The sequence below is a fragment of the Mycteria americana genome, chromosome 7, assembly GCF_035582795.1.
Source record: "Mycteria americana isolate JAX WOST 10 ecotype Jacksonville Zoo and Gardens chromosome 7, USCA_MyAme_1.0, whole genome shotgun sequence".
In the NCBI taxonomy this organism is placed as follows: Eukaryota; Metazoa; Chordata; class Aves; order Ciconiiformes; family Ciconiidae; genus Mycteria; species Mycteria americana.
This window is the reverse complement of record NC_134371.1, coordinates 60,125,806-60,132,829: the sequence shown is the minus strand read 5'-3', so window position 1 is coordinate 60,132,829 and position 7,024 is coordinate 60,125,806.

Genomic DNA, 7,024 nt, shown 5'->3' with positions numbered 1-7,024 from the left:
GTTGCCATACTGGAACAGACCTCTCCTTTGCCATTTAATATTTTATATCCACTGGGCCAGTTACCAATTGCTTTGGGCTATGCCCTAATGACGGAGTGAGGTAAGCATTTTGCCATCCGTTCATGTGGCTGTCAGGTGAGCATATGTAAGAGCTGGCAGTCTTGGAGCAACTTGCTGTAGGCATCCTAGGCTGGAAGCCAGGACCAGCACTGCACTCATGGTCTCCCTCCCTTGGGTCTTACTCATCGTGCAGTCTTCCAGTAGTGCCAGGATTCTCCACACTTATGTGCACTGGGGGGACTAAGAGCTGAGATGTACACAAGGTCTCTGTCCCAGCCTAAACTAACAGGGTGGATGTGCTGGTTTTGGTAGCTACATATAGGTGGAGATAATGTTATGGAAGGCCTTGATTTCTAATGCTGTGGCAAAATGTTCTGCTGTTTTGGTGACTGTGCTCCTTTCTGAGGACTTGTTTTCTTTCAGTCCTTAGATTGTTTCTGTAACCCATAACTGGCCTTGTTAGGAACTCCGCTAACGTCTTCTCTGTGCTGGAAGCAGCAGCCCCAGCATCTTGTCTAAGTCCTTCTTGCTTGACTTTGCAATCTGCTCGATATTACTGCTCTCTGGTGCAAAAATAAATACCTAAGTAGAACAGGAATGCAGTAAATGAAACTGGGATGCTGCACTGACTGGGATGTTGCCACTCAGAAGGAAAACGGTCTTCCCACTTCTGTTCCTAGCAGTTACAATTTCCTCCCCAAGACACCCTTTTGTGCTATGACTTCCAAATTAATTAAAACTCACAGACATTCTTTTATTATACTACCTTGTAACCAGCCCATAGTAACAGGAGGATTAAAAAAGCCCCTTCTCCTGCACAAGCATGTAACAGAAGACCCTGCGAGCCTCCCTCTTTGGTGCTGACCACAGCAACACATCTCATGTCTGAGGAACCCAGTTGGGTAGGATGAGGATATCAACCCTTCCTTGTCAAGTGGACTTTCTGAGAGTTTTGCTCAGCCCCAAGACTTTTGTTTTATGCATGTACAAATACTGTCTAAATCTCTAGATAGTGCAGAAAGATGTAGCATGCACACAGGATGAAACTGTGGCGTCCAGAACTTTGGCCAACGAGCCTGTTACTCATCTGGGTAATACCCTGAGGAACCCAAGGGCATGAGACAGCTCAGCCCTGTTCATTTTAATAAGAATATATCATCAAAACACCACATGTAACATCACCAGATCTCACCCATCTTGTCCATGTTGCATTGACAATGATGGCATAAGCACCACCTAAATAATCAATACCAAGTTGTAACACTTAAGTCAGACACAGCCCAATGTGTCTCCAGTGGTTGTCCACGGGCCCAGCATTCGGGATAGCATGCAGTCTCCATTTCCCCTTGCCCTCCTAAGCAGGACACCGTAGGAAATGGACTGGCAGGATTTGTAATGGGTCCTGCTGAGTCCAGCAGAAAAGTGAGGAGCCGTTGAGGATGAAAAGCAATCTGGACTGGTAGAAGTCACTTTGCTACTGCTGTTTGGAGTAGGTGGGTGAGTTCAGGGGTATGCAGTAACAGCCTCTAATGATCAGCTTGTACAGTGGACACAAGCATTCTTCTGCTTGTTTCCAGCAGGTTTGGTTTGTTGGTCTCCAGCAGACCACACCTTTTCCAGGTCCCATGTTACTGGGGCTTTCCATTAAATAGAGTCAGTTCAGGACCCCTGTCCCAGTGGGCAGTGGGGTGGCACTGTGTGAAGGTGTGAGTACTCCCCATGGGTCTTGCTACAGGAAAAGCAGGTTTCAGCCTGGCATTCACATTCATATGGGCACTTTTAATGTCCATTTTGAGAACTTTTCTTTGTCCCCTGCTGTGAACAGCTTTGCCAGATGGGACACTGAAACAGGTCTCTAGGGGTAGAGGTATCTCAGACTACTCATAATGCTACACATAGAATCATAGAATCATTAAGGTTGGAAAAGACCTCTAAGATCATCTAGCCCAACCATCAACCCAACACCTCCATACCTACTAAACCATGTCCTGAAGTACCACATCTACACGTTTTTTGAACTCCTCCAGGGATGGTGACTCCACCACCTCTCTGGGCAGCCTGTTCCAATGCTTGACGACCCTTTCAGTAAAGAAATTTCTCCTAATATCCAACCTAAACCTCCCCTGGCGCAACTTGAGGCCATTTCCTCTGGCCCTATGGCTTGTTACTTGGGAGAAGAGACCGACACCCACCTTGCTACAACCTCCTTTCAGGTAGTTGTAGAGAGCGATAAGGTCTCCCCTCAGCCTCCTTTTCTCCAGGCTAAACAACCCCAGTTCCCTCAGCCGCTCCTCATCAGACTTCTGCTCCAGACCCTTCACCAGCTTCGCTGCCCTTCTCTGGACACGCTCCAGCCCCTCAATGTCCTTCTTGTAGTGAGGGGCCCAAAACTGAACACAGTATTTGAGGTGTGGCCTCACCAGTGCCAAGTACAGGGGCACGATCACTTCCCTAGTCCTGCTGGCCACACTATTTCTGATACAAGCCAGGATGCCATTGGCCTTCTTGGCCACCTGGGCACACTGCCAGCTCATATTCAGCCGGCTGTCGACCAGCATCCCCAGGTCCTTTTCTGTTGGGCAGCTTTCCAGCCACTCTTCCCCAAGCCTGTAGCGTTGCACGGGGTTGTTGTGACCCAAGTGCAGGACCTTGCACTTGGCCTTGTTAAACCCCATACAATTGGCCTTGGCCCATTGATCCAGCCTGACCAGGTCAGGAAGGCTCTGCAGAGCCTTCCTACCCTCGAGCAGATTAAGACTCCTGCCCAACTTAGTGTCATCTGCAAACTTACCGAGGGCGCACTCGATCCCTTCATCCAGATCATTGATAAAGATATTAAACAGAAATGGCCCCAAAACTGAGCCCTGGGGAACACCGCTTGTGACCGGCTGCCAACAGGATGTAACTCCTTTCACCACCACTCTCTGGGCTCGGCCACCCAGCCAGTTTTCTACCCTGTGAAGAGTACACCTGCCTAAGCCATTCTCTAGGAGAATGCTGTGGGAGACAGTGTCAAAGGCTTTACTTAAGTCCAGGTAGATAACATCTACAGCCTTTCCCTCATCCACTAGGCGGGTCACCTGGTCATAGAAGGTGAATGATAAGGTGACTCATAAGATTTCCTGAAAGAAACAGCACTTCCTCTTTCTCTTTTTTTTTTTTTTCTTGGGGGGGTGGGGTGGGGTGGGGTGGAGAAGGGACATTCACAACAAAAGAATGACACAGAAGCTTGATCCTAGCAAATGTGATTGCGAAAGCCTGTCTCTGGGTTTAATCGCCTAAATGAGAAGTACAATTTTCAGAGAAACTGAGCCTGTACAAATTCCTTGAACAGCAGAGGGAACGGTACATGCTCTGTGTCCTGAAAATCTGACTAGACTAGATTGCAGGTGCTTAAATACAGATTTAGGTGCTTGGCTGTGGGCAGATAAGAGAGGAATAATTCTAGTCAAGGCTTGAAATCATTTTAGTAGTAAAACATAGGCCAAAGTACTGTGATCCAATTTTAACACTGCTAAATCAAAACTAGCTTTGGTAATTACTTCTTATTTGCCTAACAGCCAGCATAGATGGCTCCTTATCTTCTCTGCTGTTTGCTGCATGGGTAAAAAGCAGACATGTACTCGAAAAGCTATTAAAAAAAAAAGGAAAAGTCATGTGGAAGAACTACTTATTTTACTGTGGTTAATAAACCAATCATACTGTTTGAGGAGGTGCCTTCTTCTTCACTTTTCATGGGACTTAGCCCTGAAATATTAGCATAATCATTTCCTAGAAATACCATGCCTATTCTATTAAAAACAACAAAACGAAAATCAAAATACTTTTTTTTTCTTTGTTTTTTTTTCCTCCTGCTTTATAACAGGCTAGATTGAAACTTAAGATTGGCCCTCTGGTTAAGTGTGTTGTGTAGCTGGGTTATCTTGCAAGTAAGAAAAGGGACAGAAAAACAAAGATTCAAGTATATACATCTTGCTTTGAGAATGGATGCCTGCTTTCACAGGCAGAAGATGCTGTGTTGTGCAAGAGCCCTTTAACCCAGCAGAGAAAGGTGTAACAAGAAGCAATGGATGGGAATTAAAAACCATGATGAACTCAATTTGAAAACACACTACAAAAGTTTGAGATGATCTCCCCTGAACTGATACAGTCCTAGATGTTGAGTCTGAACGTGCTTGCATGGATTTGAGCTACTCTCGTAGACTACCCTTTACTTCTGTTCAAGTGGAGGTATACATGGGAAGATGTTCAGATACAAGTCCTGAACCCTTCAAGGGTAAAAGGCTTCAATGTGTTGTGGAAATAGGTGGGCAGGTAGTGGAGAGCGAAGACTACTAATGCCCTCCCTGAGGGGAGAGGGAAACAGGAGCGTCCTCAACCTGGATGGGCCACCAGAGATTCATGTGGGGAAGAGCTGCTGGGAGTGGCTTCGCCATGGAGAAATCTTCACCTGGGCTTGCACCTTGTTCAACATCAGAACGCTGCACCAACATGCACACAGGAGTGCATCCTTAGGATGTTTCAATGCTTCTGCTGTTTATAGCACATGCTCTTCCACGTCAGTTTGGTGGAAAGAACAAAGCATGCTTTCATCCTGGGAGAGGATACCACAAAGATACCATTGATGTTCAGTAACCCCATTCTGTCCTGGGACCTGCAGGCTTCAGCTGTCTCAGGCACTGCTCTGCTTCTGGGCTGTTTCCTTTGAACCCAGCCGAGGAATTGGCAGCTCTCTCAAACCATGGTGCATCTTCCTGGCCCCTTGGCAAAGAAGGCAGCAAGAGCAGGTAGCATATGTCTTAACTTGCCTTAGATTTGCTGAGCTTGTGTCTTTGAGAGTTGTGGGTACCAAGCTGCATGTCCAGACTGAAACCATCCAGTGCTGGGATGCTCGTGGGTTAAAGCTGTAATTCACTCACTAAGCTGAATTTGGTGTTTCTCTTGAGCCATTTTAACAATAGCCAACACTAGCAGAATTGAACAGCTTTGGGTGAAAAATACTGTTATCAACAACAGTATGCCTATATATGGCAGCAGAGTTGAAAGTTTTCAGCCAAAGAGGTTGCTCTCCCTCCATGGTAACTTGGAGATGGTTTCTGGTGCTCTGGGGGTGGGAAGGGCTAAATCTCTCTGCTATCCACAGTCTTACAGGCTCTTTGCCATGTGGTAGTTACCATTTCCCAGTTGAAATGTGGTTAACACTGTGTGCAAATTCCCAGATCTTCGCAAATGCAAAATCAAACGAGTTAGAACATCTATATGGTGACTGTTAAAGTCCTGCTAACTTGGTAACTTGCAATTTGCTTTGATTTTTCCAGGCATATTCAGGTTCTGTTTCAAAGCTTTCCATTATCTATCTGATATCTGTAGCCACACAGTGCAGCAAAGCTGCACAGACACACACACAGTGCAGCAAAGCTTGCAGTCTCTAGGCATGAACATCTCCTGCTTCCCAGCAAAGCTAGTATCTCCACTGATGTTCGAAATCCTTATGGAGAAGATACTATATGACAAATGAGGTAGGGAGTAGTATCTCATAGGAGTTCTTGTTGGACTTGATTTCAACCTACTCTTTTTTTTTTTTTTATACAAACTCTAAATTTACCAAGTTTACATATTTTCATTTAGTCTACTACAATGAGTAGAGAACTGAAATGTCACCCAAACTGAAAATAACCTTATAAAATGTCAATCTGAGTCGATATGGAAAAGAACTTATTTCTTGCCAGGGATACTTCTCTGCAAATGAATCCACCCCCCTGCACAGCCTTATGGTGGGAAATAGCACTGATAACTGTCTCTTCCCAAGCCTTTTTAGCACCTGAGAAGTAGATCAGAGCTTCTCTTTGTAAAACTAAAAGAAGGGACTCATCTGCAAACTCCAAAGCAAGATTTCTGCTATCAGTGAGCCTTTTTTCTCTTGGAGGTCTTGTGCAGAGCTGGCACCTTGTGTCTCTGCTGAGAAGAAATCCTGATTGTTTTTCCAGTCAAATATATTTGCAGGCAATATAAACAATCCAAAAAGGGATAAAGCTGGCAAAATTAAAAGCCTAATTCACCAGTAATTATTTTAAAAGATTTTAAAAAATATTTGAGCAGCATGTTTGTCTTTGCCCCACTGCTCTTACACTGCTGCCCCTCTTCTGTAGCTGTACTGGCCATGAAGAAGGAGACTTATCTTTCACTGCCAGATAAAAAGGGGCAGCAGTTCTGGGGAGGTAAGGAGGTAGCTGCAGGAAATAAGGCTGCTGTCTAAATTATTCAAGACAGCATGGAAAAAATGAGAAAAATACATCCTAATGTAGGACTATGATTTATCCCAAAGGGGGTAGGAGCAAGTGAGGCTGGGATACAGAGCCACCGCTGAGGAGAAACAGCAAGTCAGGTGTACAGTACTGCCTTCTCAGGGTCCGTTGGACATTTGGTCCTACAGTAGGGTTTTCATGCTGTGCCTCCCTAGGTTTATCCCTAGCTCTTGGTTGTTATTACTTTACTTTTTCTTTCCGTTCTTAGTCTGGTCTGCTTGAAGGTGCACCTGGCTTACTGAATGTCCCCAAACTCCTCTGCTGTAGCACACTGCTCTGAAGGCAAAGGCGAGGGACGCTTTACCCTTGCCACCTGAGCAACTGCCGAGGTACATCAGCACTAAGCTGATCCTGAGGCCAAACGGGAAACCTGTGAAAAATCACTGGCTCATGCAAAACGCTTATGGGGAGCACAGGAAGCAGAAAAAGCAGGCAAGGAAATGAACTTCCAAAGTATCTGTTATGTTGCTGGCATTACATAGACAGTACAATATCAACTTGTAAAGCTGACACAAAAAGAATTTTTCCTAAATAAAAAGGCTTCTAGAAAGTTATCCTTATCACCCCTCCTATGCCCTAACAGTTTTGTGAGAGACAGTACTTGGTGCAGGCAGATGTGAAAGTCTAATTGGCTTCTTTAACTCACTAGGGTCTTTTCT